This window comes from Lissotriton helveticus, chromosome 7 (genome assembly GCF_964261635.1).
Source record: "Lissotriton helveticus chromosome 7, aLisHel1.1, whole genome shotgun sequence".
Taxonomy (NCBI): domain Eukaryota; kingdom Metazoa; phylum Chordata; class Amphibia; order Caudata; family Salamandridae; genus Lissotriton; species Lissotriton helveticus.
Genome location: NC_136068.1, coordinates 1,493,704,180 through 1,493,729,484, shown reverse-complemented (window position 1 = coordinate 1,493,729,484; position 25,305 = coordinate 1,493,704,180). Strand labels below are relative to the sequence as shown.

Sequence of the window (25,305 nt, the reverse complement as noted above, 5' to 3'; positions counted from 1 at the left end):
ACAGGTTACATAATTACATCATTTACAGGGGCCAAGCGAGCACTAACCATTGGTATGAAGGGTTCCTCCAAAAATTTAAAAATATTTACTAAGCCATTGTTGAGAGACATTATATTGTTTAATATATGATTTAGTTGTGTTCACATGCACTATGTACATGTCGTTCTGTCTTTTTGTGGTGGGGCCTTTACTCTCGTGGAAGCTCCAAAATCTGAAGACCGTATAATCAATTAATAGAACTTAATAGTGATTATGTCCAAGTAAATACAAATAGAAGACCCACATCTGCAAGGAGGCTGTTTCCCTGTGCCTTTAATAGTACAAATGATAAGAGTGCTGGAACTTGGGGTGTTGGCAGTATGCAGCACCCTCAAAATAACCTTGCAGTAGTTAAGAAGGAGAATGATCAATAAAGAGGCCATGCAATTTATTTTTTATATTGTAAGATTTGATGTGAATTCAAAGACAGTGATTAAATTGTAGGCAATGTCTGCTGCCTATTCTTTTTTTATAAACAAAAGAAACGGTGAATTTGAAGGGCATCAATACTCCTTTTGGTCCAGTATAGCATAGGCCAATGCAACGGGGAAACAAACACACACAGCTTGTTATCAATTCACAAGTACTTAGGGGAAACTACATTTTGGAGGCAGGTTTTTGACGTTGTGCAATCCAATATGTGTAAGAGATATGCACGTGTTGTAAGAATGTCAGATGTATTGGCATGTATGTCAATTTACATGAATAACAATTTAAATAGCATTTACGCATTTTCTGCATTTAATACTTTTATAGCGCTACTCATCTCACAGTAGGGTGTCACATCACTGCACTTCACACGCACACATACAATGAAAATAATGCATTTAAGTGTGTAAATCAATGTACAGGATGCTGTATAGGACAAAGAGGGTTTGTTGGTGTTGGAGTGACACATCATCAGTGGCGGCTGGCACAGATCGGAGTGGTGAGACAGAGGGTGGAAAGGAGTGTTAAAAATATATATATAAAAAACTTACCTTATCTCCGCGTCTCTCCTCAATCTCGCTCCCGCTTCGAACGCGGGCCATAACAGGAAGCACCCAGGCTGCCCTAAGCCAATCACAATGCTGCAATGCAGCATTGTGATTGGCCTGAGCACTATGCTGCGGCGCTCAGACAGGGAATGGGAGCCTGGGCATTTTCTCCACCCAAGCTGTAATGCAGCCTGGGTGAAGAACATATAAAGTGTGTATGACTGTTTGGCCTGCCAGAGACAGCAGGCAAAAACACATGTGCAATGTGTGCCCACCATTCCTCCCTCTGTTCTGTGAGCAGAGCAGACCTGCCCCGCCCCGCAACGCTGCCACAGCAGGAGAAAATAAAATGATAACAACATGAAGTTATCATTTTATTTTTTATTCATGTCACTGCTGCACAGCAGTGGGGCGGCGCTCCTCCGCCTTAGCGGTGGAATGGCCACTCCACATCATCTTTATTGGTAGGGATCAATTCCAGCACTGTGTGCCATATATGCTTAGTATTAAAACTACATGCCTGATGCTAATTAAATGGTCATTTCAGGAGGCAATTTCAATGGAAAATGTGTTCTCTGTAAATTGCAGTAACCCACCTCTCCATACTTGGCCCATTTAGTTGGGACAATATGCTTCAAAACACACCTCTGGACACATACTACAATTCTGCAATTCTCACGCTTAATAGTCATGGTTCATTTGCTACACTTGATTTACCTGATACTGATGACTACAAAAAAAACAGTTGATGAACAGAACGCAGAACAATGTCAAACATTCACCCCCAGTACAGAGATCTAGGACTAAATCCATCGTTTGTGGGAAGGGTATGCCCAGACGTGGGTCCCTTGCTCATTGTGCCACTGGATTCAAGCTAACCTGGCAAACCAGTTCCAGGATGCGTGTTTCTGGTCCAGGGAGGACCTGGTTTGGTTGTTCGGGCTGGACTGCTCCCATGAGGGGCAGGGTCAAGACTGATTTGCATTTGGCTGGGCCAAACTGGGGTGGCGTGGTGAGCAGTAATACAATGGATTAAACACAGATCTTTGTGACTGGGGGTGAATGTTTGCATTGTTTTTGTTTTGCTTACATTCACCTCCAGTTTATTTGGCAGTGAATACTCATATAATTTATCACTCAACTACTGCAAACCAACTTGTGTTTTGCTAAAAAAGAACCGAATTGTCCGCATCCATCATGTTTATAAGAGGTTTTCCCCCCAACTTAGGGGGGGCAAGTTTACGAGCTATAAACTCACTAGAAAGATCAGAAATGAACATGTTGAACATCAGGGGTGTGAGCACGCAACCCCATTTCAAGCCAATGAAAATTGGAATACGGCGTGAAATCCTTATATGATACAAGCATCGGATTGCCTTAAGCAGCATTCTAGGAATGGCCCATAATTAAGGGGAGAGCACATACATTGGTGGTAGTTCTGGTGCCTTTATTAAAGTCGGTTTGGTACATGAGCACAATTTTCAATCTGTCCAATCCTCCAAATCTTCCAACAGAAGTGAAGTAAACATTTTGGCATTGTTATCTAGAAGGGTAATTAAATGATAATTGGCTGTTGATGACTAATCTCCTCCTTTATTGTGTTAGCAACAAGGACCCCCTGATACGGATAATTATCCTGGGACAGGGTAAACAATATATGTGGAGTAACAATCCCAGGCATATATCAAAACAGCAACCAATAGATTAAACAAAAACAAACTAGTGCAGTTTATAGAAAATATACATTTTTAATTTGATAAAAAAGGATTCAATAAAAAACAGTGCATTGATCAGAAGTGATAAAAGATTGTATAATAATACATATATATTCACAAAACAGTTTAATTAAAAAGGAGGTCAGGTGGCATCCGGTCGACGCGTTTCGACATAAAATATGCCTTCATCGGGACTTAAACCATCCAATTTCTAAATTTATATAAATATACAAGGATAATACTGTTCACCATTTAAATTGGCCTGCAGCACGGCTGTATAGATGCTCTCTCATCGGTTTCAAAATTTGGAGATTTATTTGTAGTTATCTTATATTTTTCTTTAAAGTATCATAGGAACTTTCGTTGTCTTGAGTGTTATTGGGATTACAATAGGAACGGATGGCACTATCCCTCAGGGGATTATGCTCTGTTCGTCATCTGGGGTCATTAAAAACGGCTAAATACCACCTCCAGGCCACCCGTGTGTGGAATAAAGTCCTAAAATCCTGAAATGATAATATTGCGTGGTACCGCTTCGTTCACGTACGTAGAGCTAACACTCTTGCAAGGCACCGGAATCCTACGTTCTTTTATATTTTACCAGGTCCTAATTTTGCACAATACGGTTTTCCCCACGTGATTCAAATAGGAATGTGTGTTGGTGACGTCTTGATACTGCGTCTTTTTCGGTATTTAAATCCCGTAGCTCCTGGAGTCTACGGCGGAGACGTCAACAATCCGTCTTTTTTTTAAAATTACCATCACACGCCACTCCTGAAGTTCACACGGGGGCACCGATAAGTCAAGATCTGCTGCCGATGGGTCAGATTTTTCAGAGAGAACAGCTAATCTCCTCCTTTATAAATAAGATGCCCAATTGCACCTTGTTAGGATTCCAGAAGTAAGCTGTTCTTGAGCACGTAATTACACAGCAGGGCAAGCTTCACAGACAAAATACTGGGTTAACCTTGAATAGTGTTTGCAGCAAGCCATTCATGCCAGGGTTGCCGTCCTTGCAGCCATGTAAAATTAAATCTATTAACTGATTTATTACCATATGCCTACATCGATGTTGGATCTCCAAAGTCGATTTATTATTCGATTTTAGCCTCTTATAATTCTCAGTATGTCAGCAACTCAGCATGAGTGAATACTGGGGGCCAATTTGATGCCACTAACAAAGGCATTGCATGAAATAGTTAAGTCATCTGCAGAAGGTGGTCACTTTCACATTGGGCAACTATCTGAAATCGCTTACATGGCTCCAGAGGTAAAGGCTAACTAAGGTATAGTCAATAATTGGTTTGGAAGCGGATGTGATACGTGTCCAGCCTGGGGGACTATCTTCCTTGAATCTACCATTGACTAATCTGAACCCTATGTTAATTAATTCAGCTGAAAGTTTTCTCTAGTCTTATCATGCGATTTACTGGAGGAGTTACTTGTAAAGGTATATTCCATAGAAGATCCTGCTCAGCTGTGTGTACATCTTTAAACAAATTCCTAAATTGATTCATATTGAAGTCTCCAAATATTATAAAGTGGGACTCGCTATGTACCAGTTTTAAATTTGTAATAAATGAGCTGATATGGGGAACTGCCTTTTGCTTCTCAGTCAGTGTCAGCTGTATATAGATGTTGATAATTATCAGTGAGAATGGGCGCCGTTGCCCCACAACACTATTTTAACAACAAGAGGCTATAGTACTTCTGATTTAATATATGAGCAAGAGAATTTAAATCAGAACTAATGTACGTTGCTAGTCCTCATCTATAGAGACCTTTTTCCTTGAATTTTGATGCTGACTTTAAACTTAATTAGTTGTGTGGGAGATTGAGCCTAGGTTTTTTGTAACATTAAGACTTGATGGCTTGCCAGGTAGTCTCTAACTTCCGGATCGTTTAATTTGCTTGATAAACCTCCGATATTTCAGGAGCAGAATCTCAATTTTTGTAACGCAGCAGGTTTGACAGTAATTGGACTCATTTAATATTGGTCTTGGGTGGTCAAAGTCCCTGAAAACCAAGCTTCAATCGTCTGTCAATTATGTTAATTTTCCAGATTTAGACCAATCTGGATTTAATGCATTATACACTGCAGTTATAGTCCGCCCAATTGGGTTGCGCTGAATTAAGTAGGTCATGTTAACTTGTGATTTCTGAAATAAGAAGTCTTGCATAACCTTGCAGAACTTCTGTACCAGAATATCCGGATAAGCACCGAAAAGAAACGTTTATCCCCATTCTTTAACGGTATCTTTTTCTGAGAGTACCAAGTTTGCTACTTCATTTGACGACTACGTAACTAAACTTAGTTTAAATTGTTGCTTACTTCGGGATGGTAATACCTGTATTGAAATGATTTCTGATGAGCTTAAATGATCTAATGACTATATGCTCTATAGGATCTTCAAAACATTACCATGATTGAGACTTGTTCATGGAATCCGTTTTATGGATCTCGTCTGCATCTATCGACCTATGAGTGGTTCATTGTGACAATTTGGTTTCTATGGCACTCCCAAACATCAATTTGGCAGGGCTGTCACCTGTAGTGGAATGAGAAGTTGATCTGAATACATAAATGGCTGAACATAGAGCTGATTTGAGATCACTTTCTTCTAGTGCAGCGCCCTGTGCTACTTTTTTTAAGGTTCCTATTAAGTGTTTGACAACGCCATTGGCCTGTGGCCAGAGAGGGGTACTTTTCTGATATTTGACATTCATGTAAGTGAGAAACTCTTTAAACTTTTGGCTTTTGAATGGTGGACCATTCTTGGACTTAAGAATAGAGGGGACACCCCGTGTTACAAAATGCTCATTTAATGTCCCAATGTTGTAGTCATATGTTGTTGATGACAGGTCTTCCACCAGGAGAAATCAAGAGTACTTATCAACAACTACGGTTAGATTATGTCCATTGTTAAGATCTCCAAAGAAACCAACTGTAATCCTCTCCCACACCTGCTTCGGGAGATTAGACATAACTAATGGATGCTGCATTGTTTTGGGAGACAGACAGTTTTACAAATAGCAGGCCTTTAATTCTCTTTCAACTCTTTCATCAAGGCATAATAACCACACTTGGTCTTGAAGAGCTCTCTTGGTGACGATAATGACACGATGACCCTCATTGGCTAGTTCAATGACTTGTTGTCACAGACTCTCTGGAATGACAATTCTAGAACCCCATATTATAATGCCTTCTTGTGTGACAGAGTTCCTCGCTCACATTTTTTAACTTTTAGTATTTAAAGCATTCTGTAAGAGATCGTGTGTGTATCTTCTAGGATTGCAGGGCAAATATGTCTTTGAGATCACACAGAACTCCACCTACATTTGTAGCAGCAAGAACTTGCTCCACTGAAAGAGCTGCAGGTATGCTTGACTTGACTATAAAGCTAACGTAGACCTCGGCTGCTTTAGACTTTGTACTCTGACACTGTACTCATTCGTGAAAAGTAGTCAGCTGTTTTTTTTATCTGTCCCTGGCCTATGCACAATAGTGTAATCATAGTCTTGCAATAACAATCCCCCACCTCTCGATGCGAGGTGGCATCTTAGCTTTTGGATACCCAAAAATAGTAAGTAAAGCTTGGTGGTCAGTGACAAGGGTGAAGTATTTTCCTTATAGAAACATGGAAGTGTTATGTTATGTTAAGGGGGTGCTTATAAAGCGCACTTTCACCGAGAGTTTCATGGCGCTGATTGGGTGCTGAGAGGAACAGAGGGACTTTAGCTAGATTGTGGGAAGAGCCAGGTTTTTAGTGATTTGCGGAATTGGATGAGAGTGTTAGAAATCCTAACTGGGAGAGGAAGGGAGTTCCAGAATTTGGGGCCAAGGTAGGCGAATCTCCGACCACCGGATCTACAGAGTTTAATGGAAGGGACAACCAAGAGGTGTAAGTGTGATGATCTGAGGTTACGTGAAGGACAATAGGGCCGAATGAGGGATTTCAGGAAAGCGGGGCAAGAGCCAGAAAGAGACTTAAAAATAAGGCAGCCAAGCTTGAAGGCAGCCCTTAGGCTGACAGGGAGCCAGTGCAATTTGATGAGGAGGTGTTTGGCAGACTGCCATTTCGGTATCCCGAGGGCCAATCTCGCCGCCTGGTTTTGAATGATTTGCAGCCTATAGATGGAACGTTTAGGTAGACCATGATAGATGGAATTCGAAAAATCCAGGCGGGAGAGGACGAGGGCCATGATAACTTGCAGCAGAGCATCGGGGGTGAGGAGGTAAGCCACCTTCCTAATCCTGCGCAGCTGGAACATGCAGGAGGAGACCACCGTCCCCACCTGCGGCCCGAGAGATAGCCCAGCGTCAATAGTGACCCCGAGACTTTTCACCGAGGCCACCGGGATAGGAGGGGAGCCAAGCTCTGCCGGCCAGAAATGTGGACCCCAATGGGCGGCGCTCTTACCAGGCAGGAGGAGCTCCGTCTTACCTGGGTTCAATTTGAGCTGGTTCTGACACATCCACTGAAGGATGTGGGACATAACTGCCTGGAAATTGGGAATAGCAGAGGGGGAGTTTAAAGAAAAGATGAGTTGCAGGTCGTCCGCGTAGTTAAAGACGGTGACGTCCCACTGCCTCAGAGAAAAAAGAAGAGGGCGAAGATAAAGATTAAAGAGAAGGGGGGATAGAGAGGAGCCCTGGGGGACCCCACAAGGCAAGTGCTCCCTGGGAGCCCAAATGTGCCTAGGCTGAGGGTCTGAGATCTCCCAGTGAGGAAGGATTTGACCCATGCCAGCGCCAGGCCCTGGATGCCGGCCTGTTCGACACGGTGGAGAAGGATGTTATGGTCCACCGTGTCGAAGGCGGCCGACAGATCTAATAATACCAAGGCCTGGGGGGTACCCTTGTCAGCTCCGTCTCTTAAGTTGTCCAGGACGGCCAGGATCACAGTCTCCGTAGAGGGACCAGGTCGAAAACCGGCCTGGTTGACTTCGAGAAAGTTAGAACTCTCGATAAACCTAGAGAGACAGGCAGTGACGTGGGCTTCCAAGATTTTAGAGAAGAAGGGTAGGAGAGAGATAGGGCGATAGTTCACCGGGACGGCGGGATCGGCTCCAGGCTTCTTCAACAGAGGCACCAGAACGGCCTCCTTGAAGGAGCTGGGTACCGTCCCGGAAAGGAGAGAAGAATTAAGCAAGGGAAGGATGCAGTCAGGTAAAGAATGGCAGATGTCCCGTAGTATAGAAGGCGGACAGCGGTCGTCCGGAGAACCAGACTTAATGCGAGCGGCCAGAATGGCTAGGGATGTAGGGTCTAAGGGGGTGAACTGAGTGATGGAAAGAGCATTGTGGGGGGGGAGTAACAGAATCAGCGCCCGGTGAGGTGACCGGAATAGTGTCCTTAATCAAAACAAAAAAAAAGTGCTGAGTGCATTACAGGATTCCTGTGTAGGGGCCTGAGTCGGGAGCGTTCTGGGATCGGAGGTGAATTCATCCAGGACTCTGAAGATCTCCTTCGACTTGCAGGGGGCTTGTAAGATTCTCTCTGAGGCATAGGCTTTTTTGGCTGCAGAGATGGCAGATTTATACTTATTACGGACTGCCACATAAGTATCTCTGCTTGACAGGCAGTAATCTCTTCTCCACCTACGTTCTGATTGGCGGAGTTCCAGCTGCATGGCCTTTAGATGGGGAGTAAACCATTTATGAGAATTGCTGTGTCGGGATCGAGGGAACTTGATTAAAGGGGCAAAGATGTTGCTAGCTGACACAAGCCAGTTGGAAACCTGGCCATCTAGCTCGTTGATGTCAATTTTGTTAAGGGTAGGGGGACGTGTGTGAGACAGATGAGATAACAATTTGGAGGAATCGACAGCCTTCCACTTACGAGCCATGCCACCCTTGCGCGGGGGAATCCTGATCTGGCCAGCCACCGAAATGGTGGTGTCAATAAGAAAATGATCAGACCACACACAAGGTGTGGTAAGCGGGCAGGAGGGCTTCACCCCATGGACCCAGATGTGGTCAAGTATGTGACCGCCACTGTGAGTGGGAGAGGTGACTAATTGGCTGAAGTTCAGGCTCGAGAGACCTTCGAACAATTCGGTGGCATGGGGACCGGCATCCTTATGCTGGAACCAGTAGTTAAAGTCCCCAACAATAGCTATACGTGGGGAGGAAGTAGCTAGACTGGCAAGCTGTTCAATGAAAGATGCAGGGAAGGAGGGCATGGGCTGGGGAGGGCGATAGAGTACCATAAGGGTAACTGCGCCTACCTCAGTCCCAAGGCTGAGAACCAGATTGTCCACTTCAGGAAGAATCATAGAAGTGGAGGCAATAACCTTGATGTTCTTACGTATTACCGCTGCAACCCCCCCCCCCGGGACGGCCCCCTTGGCGGTTGGTGTTAAGCAGAAAATAGTCTGGAGGTAACGCTGCCAGTATGTCTGGGAGGGAGTCGTCCGTGAGCCAGGTCTCAGAAAGTAGAAGGACGTCAGGCCTCTCAGTCGAAAGTAAGTGAAAAATGTCAGTTTGATGTCTGACAAAAGAACTAGTGTTTAAATAAAGTAAACGGATCTGTGACTCGGAGGTAATAGGAGAGGTGGAAGGAGTGACTGGACCCAAATGGGGGGGAAGGTCACCTGTGATTCCAAGTGAAGTGATCCGTGTCCAGATGTCCAGCGGTAGGGGACAAACGGTGGATTGAAGGTGCATGAGGACAGAAGGAGGGTAAGAAATAGTGCTAGCAGCGTCCCTGGCCCCTGGGCCCGTCCGGCTGCGGACGGGCGCAGACGGGCTTAACTCTGGCGCAACTCCGGCGTGCCGCCGGCGCGCCCGCTGCGCTCGTCCGCTGCGCGGCCGCATAGGGGACATTTAAATAGGCACGTGACGCAGGAGGTGGGAGGAGCCAACAGGGCGGGAGGAGTGATTTTTAAAATAGTGGATGGCGTCCAGCGCTTGCAATCAGCGGGACGAAGGGCTGCTCTTCAGTCAGCAGAAGAGGAAGGTATTTAAAAGCAAGTTGTAGCGCCCAGCGCGCGCGAGCCCTCTGCCACAGGGCTGCTCGTCTGTACACCAAAAGAAAAAGGGGCGTGGCCTAAATAGGCGCGTGACGCAGGAGGTGGGAGGAGCCAACAGGGCGGGAGGAGTGATTTTTAAAAAAGTGGATGGCGTCCAGCGCTTGCAATCAGCGGGACGAAGGGCTGCTCTTCAGTCAGCAGAAGAGGAAGGTATTTAAAAGCAAGTTGTAGCGCCCAGCGCGTGCGAGCCCTCTGCCACAGGGCTGCTCGTCTGTACACCAAAAGAAAAAGGGGCGTGGCCTAAATAGGCGCGTGACGCAGGAGGTGGGAGGAGCCAACAGGGCGGGAGGAGTGATTTTTTAAAAAGTGGATGGCGTCCAGCGCTTGCAATCAGCGGGACGAAGGGCTGCTCTTCAGTCAGCAGAAGAGGAAGGTATTTAAAAGCAAGTTGTAGCGCCCAGCGCGCGCGAGCCCTCTGCCACAGGGCTGCTCGTCTGTACACCAAAAGAAAAAGGGGCGTGGCCTAAATAGGCGCGTGACGCAGGAGGTGGGAGGAGCCAACAGGGCGGGAGGAGTGATTTTTAAAAAAGTGGATGGCGTCCAGCGCTTGCAATCAGCGGGACGAAGGGCTGCTCTTCAGTCAGCAGAAGAGGAAGGTATTTAAAAGCAAGTTGTAGCGCCCAGCGCACGCGAGCCCTCTGCCACAGGGCTGCTCGTCTGTACACCAAAAGGAAAAGGGGCGTGGCCTAAATAGGCGCGTGACGCAGGAGGTGGGAGGAGCCAACAGGGCGGGAGGAGTGATTTTTAAAAAAGTGGATGGCGTCCAGCGCTTGCAATCAGCGGGACGAAGGGCTGCTCTTCAGTCAGCAGAAGAGGAAGGTATTTAAAAGCAAGTTGTAGCGCCCAGCGCGCGCGAGCCCTCTGCCACAGGGCTGCTCGTCTGTACACCAAAAGAAAAAGGGGCGTGGCCTAAATAGGCGCGTGACGCAGGAGGTGGGAGGAGCCAACAGGGCGGGAGGAGTGATTTTTAAAAAAGTGGATGGCGTCCAGCACTTGCAATCAGCGGGACGAAGGGCTGCTCTTCAGTCAGCAGAAGAGGAAGGTATTTAAAAGCAAGTTGTAGCGCCCAGCGCGCGCGAGCCCTCTGCCACAGGGCTGCTCGTCTGTGTTCACACGCCCTCAACACATCTAGACTTTCTTTCTTAGTTTTGGAGTAAGCACGTTCGGTGCGGGACAGACTCCGGCTCCGATAAGCCACAATGTGCCTTTGTGTGTTGTTGTGTCCACTGTGCTGGGCAAGGATTGCACCCAACCCAACTGACGTTTTGGGTCAAAATAGGCCATTGGTCGACCTCAGGTGACCACTTGAACAACGAGTTCTTTTGTCAAGTCTCTCAATGGGGCACTGACTGTGGCAAAATCACAAATATAACTGGAACAGTAACTGGCCATGCCAAGGAAGGATCACAGCATGGTCACATCTTGTGGTGGAGTAGTGGACAATAAGGCTTGTACTTTAGCCAGATCTGGTTTCATCCCCATTTCAGAGAAAATATGCCAGAAGAATTTGAGTTTCGTTTTGTGAAACTCACACTTTTTCTGCGTTCAAAGTGAGACCGACATCAGCCAGCAAGCGGTATACTTGTGTAAGGTCTTTGTCATGTTCTTTTCGAGTGGCCCCAAATACTAGTATATCATCATTATAATTAAAAGCATGTATGACAGGCTTAATTATGTAGCGAATTACATAATGAAAAAGTTCTGCAGCTGATGACACTCCAAACAAACCAATCTGGGTCAAAAAGGTGGAAATGTACCTGTAGTTTTCCTCGAGTTTGAGTTGGTGATACCCCTTCTACAGATCACAACGACAAAAATCTTTGGCACCATTCAGCTGTGTAGTCATATCTGCAATGAGAGGACCGGGATGTCGTTATCTGTCAATTGCCATGTTATCTTGGCGCATGTCAACACAGATGTGCACGGCACCTTCACTGTTCTTTTTGGGCACTACCACTATGGGTGAAACCCATGGTGTCAGACCAGTAGAGTGTTCAATGATATAATGTTTTAATAGTGTTTCCAGGTTTTTCTCAACAGCTTCCTGCAAGTAAAAAGCAATGTGACGATGTCGTTGAGCAACAGAATAAATGTCCTCATTAACATGAAGTTGCACTTTAATGGTCTTAAGCTTTCCTACTCCATGAAACAATGACGGTAACAGATTTACTATGTCTGCATGTGCATTTATGTTATAGTTAATGGAAATCAAACCCATGTCTGCAGCAGTGCTGAATCTCAGTAAACATGCACTTTACGAAGTTCCTTTAAGAACATGAATAGGTGCCTGTACCTTTGTCTTCTTGTGTTGCATGATTGCTACAAATGATTCTTGACGGTGCAATGGCGTGGTTGCAGCCCCGTGTACATATTTGTCTTCGAAGGTGTGCGACGGGGCTCCGGTGACAGTTCATTGTACTTCTCTGCCGGCATGATGTTTACCGATGCACCACTATTTATGATAAAAGGTATGACCAACCATTCACCTTTAGTGTGATATTGGGGCAATTTCCAAAAGAGTGTGGTTGTTTCACATGGCAATCTCACTTGGGCTTGGATTCTACACGAAGTCAACCCCATGTGCTTACGTCATTTACCAGTTGACACCATCATCGCACAGCTATCTTCTTCACTATTGCTCTACAATGATGTTGAAGTGCCTTTGCAAGATGAATTTGATGAGGATTGGCCTTGTTTAGTTTCCACTTGCCTCAATTGATGTCGCCGCTTGGTCTTGTGAGCGTGGCTAGAAGACTTCCTGAAATTTCTGGCGGCCATTTTCTTTTCTCAACATGATGAAGTTGTTTCCTCTTTTGCTTTGCAATCCGTTACAAAATGGGTTTCTTTACTGCACCCTTTGCATGTTTGTCCAATGTTGGGACATATACCTTCATGTAAAAAGGAGAATCCGCTTCGGTAACATGATTTCTATTTTCTCTGTGACATCTCTTTATGGCCCTCAACCTTGTGTCTCAGCTTATTTTTCATGTTCAATGCTGATTCACTCTGGGCTACTCCTGCTTCTATATGAGAAGCTTGCTGATCTGCACATTGTTCTCCTCTCGCAGCCATGAACACTTTCATTGTCTGAACGAGTCGGAAAGGCAACTCTGAGAAGGATGGCTTTTTCATCCTTGAATTCATTAAAGTTCCAGAGCTTGATTACAGCTTCCAGTTTTTTAGCAAACTCATCCACAGTATCTCCAGCTTGCTGTCTGGCTTGGTTGAAGATGTACCTTTCATAGTCGACGTTCGGCATTGGATTGACCTCGGTTCCTAATGCCGTCTTAATCTGACGAGAAGATGTTTCATCAGTTAGGGGTATTTTCTTTATCCCTTCTTTCACTCCAACACAGGCGTAGTTCTTTAAGTATTTGATGATCTTTTTGCGTCCATCTGGCACCCATATTCTGTTTTTTGGCAGTATCGAATTGAAGCAGCAGTTTCAACAACATGATTGCATCGTAACCACCTGTAGAACTTCCTGCTGTCGAGAGCTGGGTTTGCTCTGGCGCTGCCAGCTGTCCGCTTGGACATGCTCTATTCATACCATCTCTAAGCCCACGCCGAAGGCTTGCATCAGTGTCATCGCGGCCGATCTGATGTCATACATCCTCTTTTTCATCTTTGACGGTGAGTGACTTCTTTTTCTCATGTGCATGGCCATCACCGTTCTAAACTTTAATCATCATACCTGGTTGTCTCTGCCTTTAGAGTTTTTTTACCACTGGATGCTTCTGCTTTTGGCATGCTTTTGCACCTGGCTATTACCGCCTTCAGTACCTGGTGGTCCCTGCCTTTTTGTGCTATCCTACTGTATGTATGCGGACTCTTTGTTGTGTTGCGGCACATTACCCCCTCTTTTAGCCTTACCAGCAGGTTCTGGGACAAATGTGTCTGAACTTTCCAAGGGGCCTTCACCTTCATAAAAAGCCTTGCACTGGCTGGAGTGGCACTTTGACTCCACATACGCCAACTGTCTACTGCTTCACCTCAACGGAGGCGCATGTGGCATGCACAAGCAGTTTGCTGGATCTCTGCAAACTTTCAAGGAGCGCACTCTTGTTACTTCGGTTTGTAGATTCCTTAACTTGTTGCCAGTTGTAGCGTTCTCCCCAGCCCAATAGCATGCTCTGTACTGCACATCTTTATTCTTCAGGGTGCAACCATTAACTAACGGTATGCATTGCATCACAAACTTTATAATCCACACCCAGACACAACCAAACGAATATGTCATTGTTAGACCTGGCATCCCTGGCGTAGTTTCCCTTGACTTGCTAAAGTGCATATGCTCTGTACTCTAAACATGGTAACATTGGCTTATCCACAGTTAGCATACTTAATTTACTTATAAGTCCCTAGTAAAGTGCACTGTGTATACTCAGGGCCTGAAAATGTAATGCTACTGGTGGGCCTGCAGCAATAATTGTGCCACCCGCTTCAGTAGCCCTTAAACACTCCTCAGGCCTGCCACTGCAGAGCCTGTAAGTGCAGTTTTAAACTGCCATTTCGACCTGGCAACTTAACCTCCTTGCCAGGCCCAACACTTCCCTTTTCTTACATATACGTCATCCTTAAGGTAGACTCTAGGCAGCCCTATGGGCAGGGTGCCGTGAATTTAAAAGGTAGGGGATGTACTTTTGAGTTTTACCTGTCCAGGTAGTGAAAAACGATTCAATTCATTTTTCACTAATGTAAAGCATATCTTTCCCATTGGTTAACATTAGGATTGTCTTAAAACATATTTTAAGTGTAATATCCAATTGGGAAAAGGTAGCAATTTAGAGTTTGGTGTCTCTGGACTCAAAATATAAATTCACAACTTATGGTGAAGTCAGATTTTATATTGTAAGTCTGAAAATGCCACTTTTAGAAAGTTGCCATTTTCTTACTTTAATCATTCTGTGCCTCTGAATACACCTCTGGGCTGGAGGACAGCATGACTTTGTACATTCCCTCTAGACAGTCACCCACAAAGGGAGCTGGGGTGTGACATTCACATCCTGATGGCCCATCACCAGACTGAAGGGCTTTCCTCAGGTAGATTGGGAGGCAAGAGCTGACACTGGCACCTGTATAGAACTGTGCCTGTCCTCACACAAAGAGCTGTATTCCTCGCAGTAGTGAGTCTTGGGCAAGGGCAGGAAAGGCAGGGACGTTGTGACCTTCAAATGACTCTTTGAAGACTTCCCCACTTCAAAGGCACAACTGGGTATACGTTTTGGACTCCTGACACCACCAAATCAGAACTTAGTTGCAAACAAGGCCATTCTGCCAGGATAAAGAGCTACTGTGCTGTAGGAGGGACAGCCACTCTGCTAATTGATTTGCTATGTTGGCCTTCTGCCTGTTAATTGCTGCGCTGATGGATGGACTGCCGCTTTGCTACCTGCTTTGGTGTGTTGGCCTGCCGCTTCTTGCCTGGGAGTGAGAAGGACTAGACCTGCTTTCTACATCCTTGAATCCACGTTTCTTCAAGGGCTTGCTGGCTTGAAGTGTCGGAGCAATCAAAGACTTCCTTATAATCTGCTTCAGCTGCTAAACTCCGCCAACAGTAAGTCCGGCCCTGCCAAGAGGTGCCAATCCAGTCCTGGGTCTTGAATGTGGGTTCTGCAGCTGTTTTCCTGCAAAAATCGAGGCAATTTCGACTTTGCATTGATCTGAATCAATGCAGTGCTCTTCAATATCAACGCAGTGCTGATCCAAAGACAGCACTTCACGGCTCGATGATGACGTGATACCTGATTGTGAGGTAAGACGACAACGCAGTGCTGAACCGAGTACCGACTGTGAGGCTTCACAACGACATGGGACCCGACTGCGAGATGCGACAACAACGCAACGCTGATCTGAGATCCCGACTGCAAGGCTCAACAATGATGCATTGTAAGGGTTCGATCACGACGCAGGACCCGACTTCCAGGCTCAACTTCAACACATCGACCTGACAGCGTGAAATGGAACTGATACATTGAGTCTTCAACACCGACGCTTGCTCCATCCAAAGTATTTTTTCAGTGGGCCCTGCGTGGATCATGTAGCCAGCCTTCCTTCCATCGCGGTCGGCCTGAACTTTGGATTTACCCCGGTTTAGTGCGACTGCAAGTAACCCCTGAGCGCTATTAACTTTAAAACACTATATTGCAGTTTATTTAAAAAAAATGTATGTCTCAAGTTCTACCTATTGGATGTTTGTCACTTTGGTCATCTCTTATTCAGATAAACATTTCCTATTTTTCTAAACCTGTGTGGAGTCTTCTTGTGATGTTTTTATTCAGTTACTGTAATTTAAGTGTTGCACAAATACTTTACACGTTTTCTCTTACGTTAACCTGACTGCTCTGTGCCTAGCTACCAAAGGGTGAGCACCAGTTAATTTAGGTTGTCTGACTTACCCTGACTAACATTGCGGTCCCTACTTGGACAGGGTGTAAACCTCTGGCAACTAGAGACCCAATTTCTAATAGTCACTCTTCTACAGAAGGTCCTGCTGTACATATATACAAGACACTACAGTATCAATTAGGTATAAGGGGTTGGTGAGGAGTTGAGGGAATGGCCATCAAACAGGGCCTAAGAAAAATCAGCTACCATGTTTTGCATCCCTCAGTTATGGGCATTTATTTTGGGGGGGAAATGTTTTTGTTGTAAAATTGTAAAATCAGTCTTTCTCTTTGTAAGTGACATTTTATGAGTTGAGGAAAATAAGCTTGGCTTAACGAGAATGAAGGTCTCAATGGGCAGTGATCGTTCTGTTGTTTTAACAGGGATGGAGCGAGGTGCAGAACAACATTTTGTTCAAACTCGCAAAGTTAAACTTCCATAATAAATAATTGCACTAATGAGTTTGTGAGTGAAAAATACTAATCAACCTAGATTAAAATGAATGTATGACGTCACAACGCATGCTTTTACCACGCATGCTGTTACAACGCAGGTTTTACTACGCATACCATTACAACGCATTACACTTGGGGGTGCTGGATAGTGAATAGTTTAATTTACTACTCCAACTCCAGTCCCTGTGGATAGTAGAGAAGGTGTTGGATAGTAAATTAAACTTATTCCCTATCCTAGAGCGCCCCCAGTGTAATGCGTTGTAATAGTATGCGTAGTAAAACCTGCGTTGTAACAGCACTGCGTGGTAAAAGTTTCGTTGTAATGGTTGTAAACCGATTAAAATGCATTACACAACATATGGGACTAATAAAATGTGCTTTTTGTTGCATTTGCATGTTCGGGGAAAAATAATAAACTACTCTTGTCTATTGTCTTTGTCAGTATTAAATGCGGCTGTTTAAATAATGGCATGTGCTTATTTTGTGTGCTTATGTTAAGTCTTTTGTCTTATATATGGCATGAGTTTGTAAACTCTATGTGCTTCAGCTTTTGCTAGGTAACTTTGATTAATGGGTTAATGATTAGCAAAGGGGGTGGGTAACAGAAGGGTTATCAATACTCTAATTAATTAATGTCTTGTGTTTCTTTGAATACTAGTTTCCATGAGAAAGGCCTAGCGTTTAAAAGATGGTGTTTTCGAGGTCCTGTCCAGAGAGAGCAAGAGTCCTGCTTGGAAAGTTTTATCACGTTGAAAATATTTGCAAGCTCAATTGAGAATTGTATTATACGTGCTCATGGAAGGACAGGAACCGGCAAAGTCTGCCAAGTTAAGGAAGTCACACAGCCTGTGAATGTAAAATGTTTCGATCTGAGGAAGCTGCGTGACTTGAAAATAAGGGACAATGGACTCTAAGAAAAAGTTTGATTTAGGCTTCAGGAAAGAGGATGACACCATATGAGCTGACGTTTCTCAGCCAATCCGAACTCTGGATGGTCAAGAAAAAGTATACTTTTAGTGAGATTAGCTAGTTAGAAAGGTATAAAAACCTAGCCCCAAAACGGGAGGGGGCTGCTCATTTCCCGAATCCAGAAGGGTGTGACGTGCTGACGGACTTTTGGTGCACGTAAGGATAATAGGCCTTAATGACTTTAACCTTTAGATGGAGTGAGTTTTTAGACAGGGAAAATAGAACTTAGGGTTTGAGAAACTGATTATTTTACTCTAACTCATGCTGATTAATGATTCTTTGAATTGACGGTCTAATATGCTTTTCCTCAATAAAATGCTGTTTAATTGCTAATAAAATAATGATTTATTAAAGAAGAAAGATGCTTTTCCTTTGAAGAATAAAATTAATAAATTAGATTTTGAAATGACAAGCTGGTCTTTTTTATTCATGGTCTAGTTACCATCAGATTGATCCATTTACCTAAGTGACTTAATTAATATGTTATTTGCATAAAAATCCATGGTAAGAGATGATAAACTGCAGATGTATATAAATGTGTAAATAGTTTTGAATAGGTTTTGATTAATTAGGTCACGTGATTCAGCTGCCCAAAATTTGTCTCTGTAGTTTATGGGCCTTGTGAGAGTATTATAAATGATGGTGAGTATTTTGATGAAGGGTAGTATTGTTGAGACAGATTTTCTTTAGGGGTGCTGCATCAATTTCTTGGTAGCAGAGTTACGGTTATTATGGTAACGGACATGCTACATGGTAGTTACATAGGATTGATGTTTAACATATGTTAAGTTTGTCAAGTTGCTATATGTAGTCGAAAGTTTTTTTCCAGCAGTGTGAAAATTCCTGGTTTTGTACCGGTACAAGAGTAGTGTAACAGGTGAAGTTGCACAGTGCATTTGTTCTGTTTCAAAATAGTGGTATTGACATATATCACTAGTGTTGTGGACGTACAGCACAAGTTTAGGGACTCTAGGTATGTTAGGTAGAATGCATAGTGAGGATTGTCTACGAAATCGTAGCTTTTGAGTATAGGGACTAGGAGCCTGTTTTAAAACTCACTGTGAAAAGAGTAGTAGAATTTATCCAAGCTTAAGTGAAGGGTAAGAAAGCGTCGTCTATCTTACTGGTGAGTGTAGGTTTTCTATGGTTGGTTAAAGTCCTACCAAGATTCATGTATGCATGATTAGGTTTTCTTTCGTTTGAAAGTGCGTAAATGATTTTGTAATTACGTTCGAGTTAAACTTTGGATGGTCACTTTATGTGTATTCAGAGAGAAGCGAGTTTGTTTTACCTGTTAGAAGGGTAGAGTAATCTTACTTTATCAACGAATGAATATTCTGTGAGAATAGCGTTGTCTATTCCACGCAAAGAATACTTGTATGATTGTAAAAACTATCACTTTATTTTAGTGAAACAGACAAATGATTTGTTTTCTGTAGTTATTAACTGAATTACATTGAAAAGTTTCATTTAAAATGGCGCTGTGAAAATATTTTGTGAAGGAGGGGTGAGCTCTAGGAGTGAGAGACGAGAAGCTGCAGCGGCTGTGTACGTCACAGGGTCCGCGCTGTGATTGACTAACATCCGTCACAGCAAGCACGCTGATTGGTTCACGTGACTAAGATGAGCTGATAGCTGATTGGCTTGTCCTGAAAGCAGTGTTTCTATTGGTTGAGCAAAGTGGTGACGTAGCTTAATTTGATTGGGTTGTTGGTGAGTTTCGCGCACGGATTGGTTGAATTAGCGGAACCACAAGTAAACATTTACGATCATTCAGAAATAAGTGAATTTGTTTAAAAACATGAGTTATTACTACAAGAAAGAGGAAGAGAAGCTTACTTGGCTTCAGAAAATGAAAAATGTATTTAAACCTGATAAGAAAATTGAAACGCGAGGTGGAAAGTTACAAAGTACAAAACACCTGCAGCCTATATGGAAGGTGAATATGGTTATCATACTTGTCTTTGGATGGATAATTGGATGGATTATACCAAAGATGATGGTGTTTTAGCATGGCCGGAAGATGGATCATTTAATATGAAGGTTTTGAAAAACTTGAGAGAAAAAATGATGGCTCTTGTGCCAAAGCCTAGACCAACTCAATTTGAAGCTTTAGTTGAATGGGAGGATGAGATGTTTGAACTTGCACGAGAAAACAGTGGTATAATCAGAGGCCCAAATTTAGATATTAAGAGGGAAACTCATGAAGATAGAATGCGTCGTTGGAGACAGGCAGACATGTGTGATGATTTGTACCCAGTAAGAGAGATGATTACTGAAATACCAGGTCAAAAGAATACCCAAAAGAGAAATAATATTGTTGAAGAAAGTGATTTAGAAGATCCAGTTTTAGAAGAGATTTATAATACAAAACCGAAAAAGCCTCCTTCTTATCAACCAGCTTGTACATGGTCTTCCCCGATGATTCCTCCAAGAACAAGAATTTCCCCAAGTGCACCTCCTAGAGAAATTATTAATGAGGCATCACCTAGATTATATACAAATAATGCAAAAACACTTGAAAGAGTAGAAACTAGGACTAATTCCTGTAATTCTGGTGAAAACAGAAATTATGATGAAACCCCAGTTCACAGAAATGAAATCCCAAGAAATGTAAGGAGAACAGAAGGATGTGAGGAAATGCCAAATACATCAGAATATCTTCGAGCAAAAGAAGATTTAATACAGCAGTTAACTAAAGGCATGGAAGCAGTAACGGTACCAGTAACAATTGGTCATGTTCAACCAGTATTTCATCAAAGAGAAATTAGACACTCAGCTTTGGCTATTCCATTAAATGCAGAAATTCAGAAGGTGGCTGAAAATTTTTATTCAGAATTATCAGAGATACACCGAGAAAAAACAATGCCTGACTTAACTTTTAATGAAGGTTCACCATGTAAAACTCCATTTGGAGCAGAATCAGATACTGAAACTCCAGAAAGAAGCATGAATAGAATAGATTTAACGCATACCCCAAAGACTCCGGAAAATAAATCACTAGATGTTACAAAACTAAAAGCAGATTTAGAGGAATTGATTATTGGCACAATTGGACCTGACAATTTAAAGCATTATCAGGATGAAGAATTATTGTTTATTTGTAAAAGCATTCAATGGAAAACTAAAAATAAGTATGAACAGTTAGAAGAATTGGCTACTGAATTGGAGATCGATTTGAGTAGGCAAAAGAATTTGGGAAAGCATTACAGGATAGATTTTACTGAAAAGGATATTGAAAATATGAATTCTAATGGTAGAATAGTGCATATTAAGGACTTGATTGTGTACCTAAAGAGATTGGGGGACTAAAGTAAATGGAGAGTTAAATGGGCAAAGAAAAGAGAGGAAGAAAGGAGAGAAAGAGGTGAAGTGGCAAATCAGTTCCCGATGAGAGACATAGCAGGAGGTGGGTATGTACATGTCCCTTGGACAAGACAGGACATTTTATTATTCACAAATGATTTTCCTAGACTGAGAGAAAAGCCTGTGGAATGGTATCGACAGGTGGACAGATTTATCAAAGTCTCAAAAGTTCTGTGGATCGATCTTGATGGATTCTTTGACATAGTTGTCCCATCGGATCTTTGGACAGAATGTAAGATTTCTATAAGTTGGCCAAAAGAAGAACCTACACGAGATAGTAGAACAGGTGCACCATCATCAGAAGTTATGGATCTGTATGATAAAGTGATTTATTGGTTGAAAAACAAGTTTCCCCGAAAGAAGTTGATTGGGTTAAAATAGATAGAACAAATCAGGAGCCAAAAGAATCAGTACATTCATTTTATGAAAGGTTACTGTTGGTCTTTAAACAGTACAGTGGCTATGAAAAATTAAGTGAAAAGGACATGAGTCACTTCATATACAGGTTTGTTTATGGTTTGAGACCTGAAATCGGTGATTAAATCACTTTCAGTCAATGACATTTTGAGAAAAGCAAAATACTGTAGTGATGAGATAGATGCCAAGCAAAAGAAGCTAAAAGAAAAAGCTATGTGGGCACAGGTAAAGGTAGCTGAACAGCAAATAGCAAGCCTCGATAATAAAAATGTCAATCAGAATCAAGGTAAATTTAAGGGTAATTATAACAAGCCGAAATTTAATGTGAATATTGAAGAACTCAAGCAGAAATTACCATGTTTTAATTGCGGCGAAATTGGACACTGGAAGCGCGAATGTAAAAATCCGCCCAGAAATTTAAAAAATGCATCATTGAATCCACAGATACAGAATGAGATAAATCTGCAGCAACAGCTACAGCGACAGCTACAGCAACAGCTTCAGCAACAGGTAGTGAATCACCAGAGTCAGGTCCCACAACCACCACTTCCAAATTGTGTGGATGTGCAGAGATACAATACAGAGACGGGATTCTGTGGTGGTGATCAGGTAAACAGGTCGCAAAGAGTGAATGTGCAAAATGTTTCCCAACAATATTTGTTGAATGATAATGGAGGGAGTGATTCTGAGGATTACTTATGACAGTGCCTGAGAGAGGAGGAAGAGTGTGTGCTTGGAGCCACTCTTGAGGTAGACCAATCTGGTCCATTTGAAAGTGGGAAAGTGAATAATGTAGAAATGACTTTTCTTGTGGACACAGGAGCTACCCGTTCCACTGTTAGATCAGTGGAAATAGAAAACCTGCCTCTCTCTGGGGAAACCATCCAAGTTGTTGGAGTGGCTAATCAACAAATCAAAACAGATTTAACAGAACCTGTCAAAGTTGAGATAGGTAAATTCAAAGACAAACATAGATTTGTGGTTTGTAACAGCAGTCCTGTAAACCTGCTAGGGAGGGATATATTGTGTAAGATGAATTGCAAAATATATTGCTCACCGGATGGTATAGAGCTTCAAACTCTTGAAGAAGATGGGTTGTACAAGTTAACTATGTTAATGGTTGAAGCAGAGGAAAATAAATTATTTCCTGTGTTTGAGAAGGATAATCTTCCAGAAGAATTAAAAGAAACAGTTAATGCTGAAAAATGTTGATCCAGTAAAAATTACAGTTAAACAAGGAGTAGATTTTCCAAACATTCCTCAGTATAAAATGAAGGCAGAAACTATTGAAGGTGTTATACCTGTAATTGATAAGTTCATAAAACAGGGTGTCCTAAAAGAAATTGAAAGCAGTCCATGTAATTCACCGATTATGGGGATTAAAAAGCCGAACAGAACTTTTAGGATTGTTCAAGACCTGAGAAAAGTTAATCAAATAGTTGTTCCATGTTGCCCAGTTGTTCCAAACCCTGCAGTAATTCTTTATCAGATTCCGCATGATGCAGAATGGTATACAGTCATAGACCTCTGCAATGCATTCTTTACTGTTCCATTACATCCAGACAGCCAGCAAATGTTTGCGTTTAGGTTCCAGGATCGCTTATTAGCATGGTGTCGTATCCCACAGGGGTATACAGATAGTCCATCTATCTTTAATCAGTTGTTAAAGAAATCACTGAAAGATCTAGATTTACCTGGAAAATCAACATTGGTTCAATACATTGATGACCTGCTAGTAGCAGCAAAAACACGAGATAACTGTGTGACAGATACCATTACACTTTTGAATCATCTGGCAGATGAGGGACATAAAGTATCCCCTGCAAAATTACAGTTTTGCAAGCAAGAAGTGAAATATCTTGGCCACAGGATTGCAAAAGGAATCAGGCAGGTGACAATTGAGAGAATTAAAATGACCCAGGGAATGCAACCTCCAAAAACACAGAGACAGGTGAGAATGTTTTTGGGAATGGTTGGTTATTGTCGCCATTGGATTAGTGGATTTTCAGTAATTGCAAGACCACTTCAGAGACTAACAAAATCAGACATAAAAGACCCGATTATTCTGACACAAACTGAGCTGGAAGCCTTTGAAAACCTTAAGAGAAGTCTGTGTGAAGCTCCAGCTCTGGGTATGCCAGACTATGAGAAGAGATTTGAGTTGTACTGCAGTGAAAGGGAAGGTTGTGCATTGTCAGTTTTAATTCAGAGACATGGAAAACTGAGAAAGCCAATTGCCTATTTCGCAGCAGTTCTTGATCCTGTTGCAAAGGCATTACCAGGCTGCTTAAAAGCAGTAGCTGCAACCAGTGTAAGTCTTGAGCAGAGTGAAGGAATCATAATGGGATTTCCTGTAAAAGTCTATGTACCTCATTCAGTTGAAATTCTCCTTACCAGAAGCAAAACACAGCACCTGACAAGTAACAGATTAACAAAATACGAGAAAACCATTCTGGGATCAGATAATGTCTCAATAGCGAGGTGTGTAAACTTAAATCCTTCCACATTGTTGCCTGATGGTATTGTAACAGAAATCAGAAATGAAAATGACATTGATCACGAGTGCTTGGATGTTTTGGAATATTGTACTAAACCTAGGCAGGACATTAAAGATGTTCCATTGTCAGAATCAGATTTTATTTACTTTGTTGATGGATCGTGTTTAAGAACAGAAGAAGGTGTTCTGAGACCAGCATATTCTGTCTGCACGGTTGCAAATGTGGTTGAAGCTTTCAGTCTCGAAGGAATTTGTTCAGTTCAAGTAGCAGAATTGATTGCTTTGATTCGTGCTTGTGAAAGAGCAAAAGGAAAAAGAATTACCATAGTGACTGATAGTCAGTATGGGTATGGCATAGTTCATGACTATGGCCAGCTCTGGTCACAAAGAGGTTATTTAACTTCTGCGGGATCAACAATAAGAAATGCAGAATTGATCAAAAGATTGATTGATGGCATTCAGTTACCAGAGAAAATTGCTGTTGTGAAATGTGTTGCACACAAAAAAGGAAATGATTATATAACGAAAGGAAATGCTTATGCAGATGAGATTGCCAAGCATTGTGCAACACACAATTATTCAATCAATCGGAAAAAAAATTATGAACATGTTTTGAATTCACTTATGCTAATATCTGTAGTTGAGACATGGCAAGGAGTTAAGGAATTGCAAGATGAGGCAGATGACGAGGAGAAAAATTCATGGTTAAAAGCAGGTTGCAGACAGCGAGAGGAAGATGAGATTTGGGTTTACAAAGATGACAGACCAGTTATGCCAAATAGCATGATTGCTGACATGGCTAGAATGTATCATGGTCCAGGACATATAGGAAGAGATTCTATGATCAGGTTGTTTAGGCAAACATGGTTTAACCCAAAATTCAGGATAATTGCTGAATCTTTTTGTCAGAGATGTTTAGTATGTCAACAAATGAACCCAAACAGAAAAACAGTTGTGAGCATGGGAACCATAGGACGGGAGGGTGGTCCTTTCACCAGGTCGCAAATGGATTTCATTGACATGCCACCAAATAGCAAGCTGAGGTATGTGCTTGTAATAGTCTGTTTGTTTTCAAGATGTGTGGAAGCGTTCCCAACACGTCACAATGATTTAGTTACAGTTGCAAAATTGCTTTTAAGGGAGATCATACCAAGGTACGGTTTTCCTGTGACTGTTGAAAGTGATCGTGGAACACATTTTGAAAACAAATTGTTAAAAATGATTTGTGAAGCATTGAACATAGAACAAAAATTGCATTGTGCCTACAGACCAGAAGCATCAGGTGTTGTTGAGCAAGTAACTGGTACTATCAAGAATGGAATAGCAAAAATGTGCTTAGCTACAGGAGTAAAGTGGACTGATGCACTTCCACTTGTTTTGATGTCTTTGAGAAGTACTCCTGATAAAAAGACAGGTCTAAGCCCTCATGATATTGTCATGGGTAGAGTC

At 42.6% G+C, this 25,305-nt stretch overlaps 1 protein-coding gene across 11 annotated transcripts in view; it reads right to left on the bottom strand.

The window, feature by feature from the left end:
• Positions 1 to 25,305, bottom strand: part of LOC144767498 (uncharacterized) — a 1,510,898-nt gene that overhangs the window by 213,268 nt on the left and 1,272,325 nt on the right. The gene's annotated exons all lie outside the window — the stretch shown is intronic.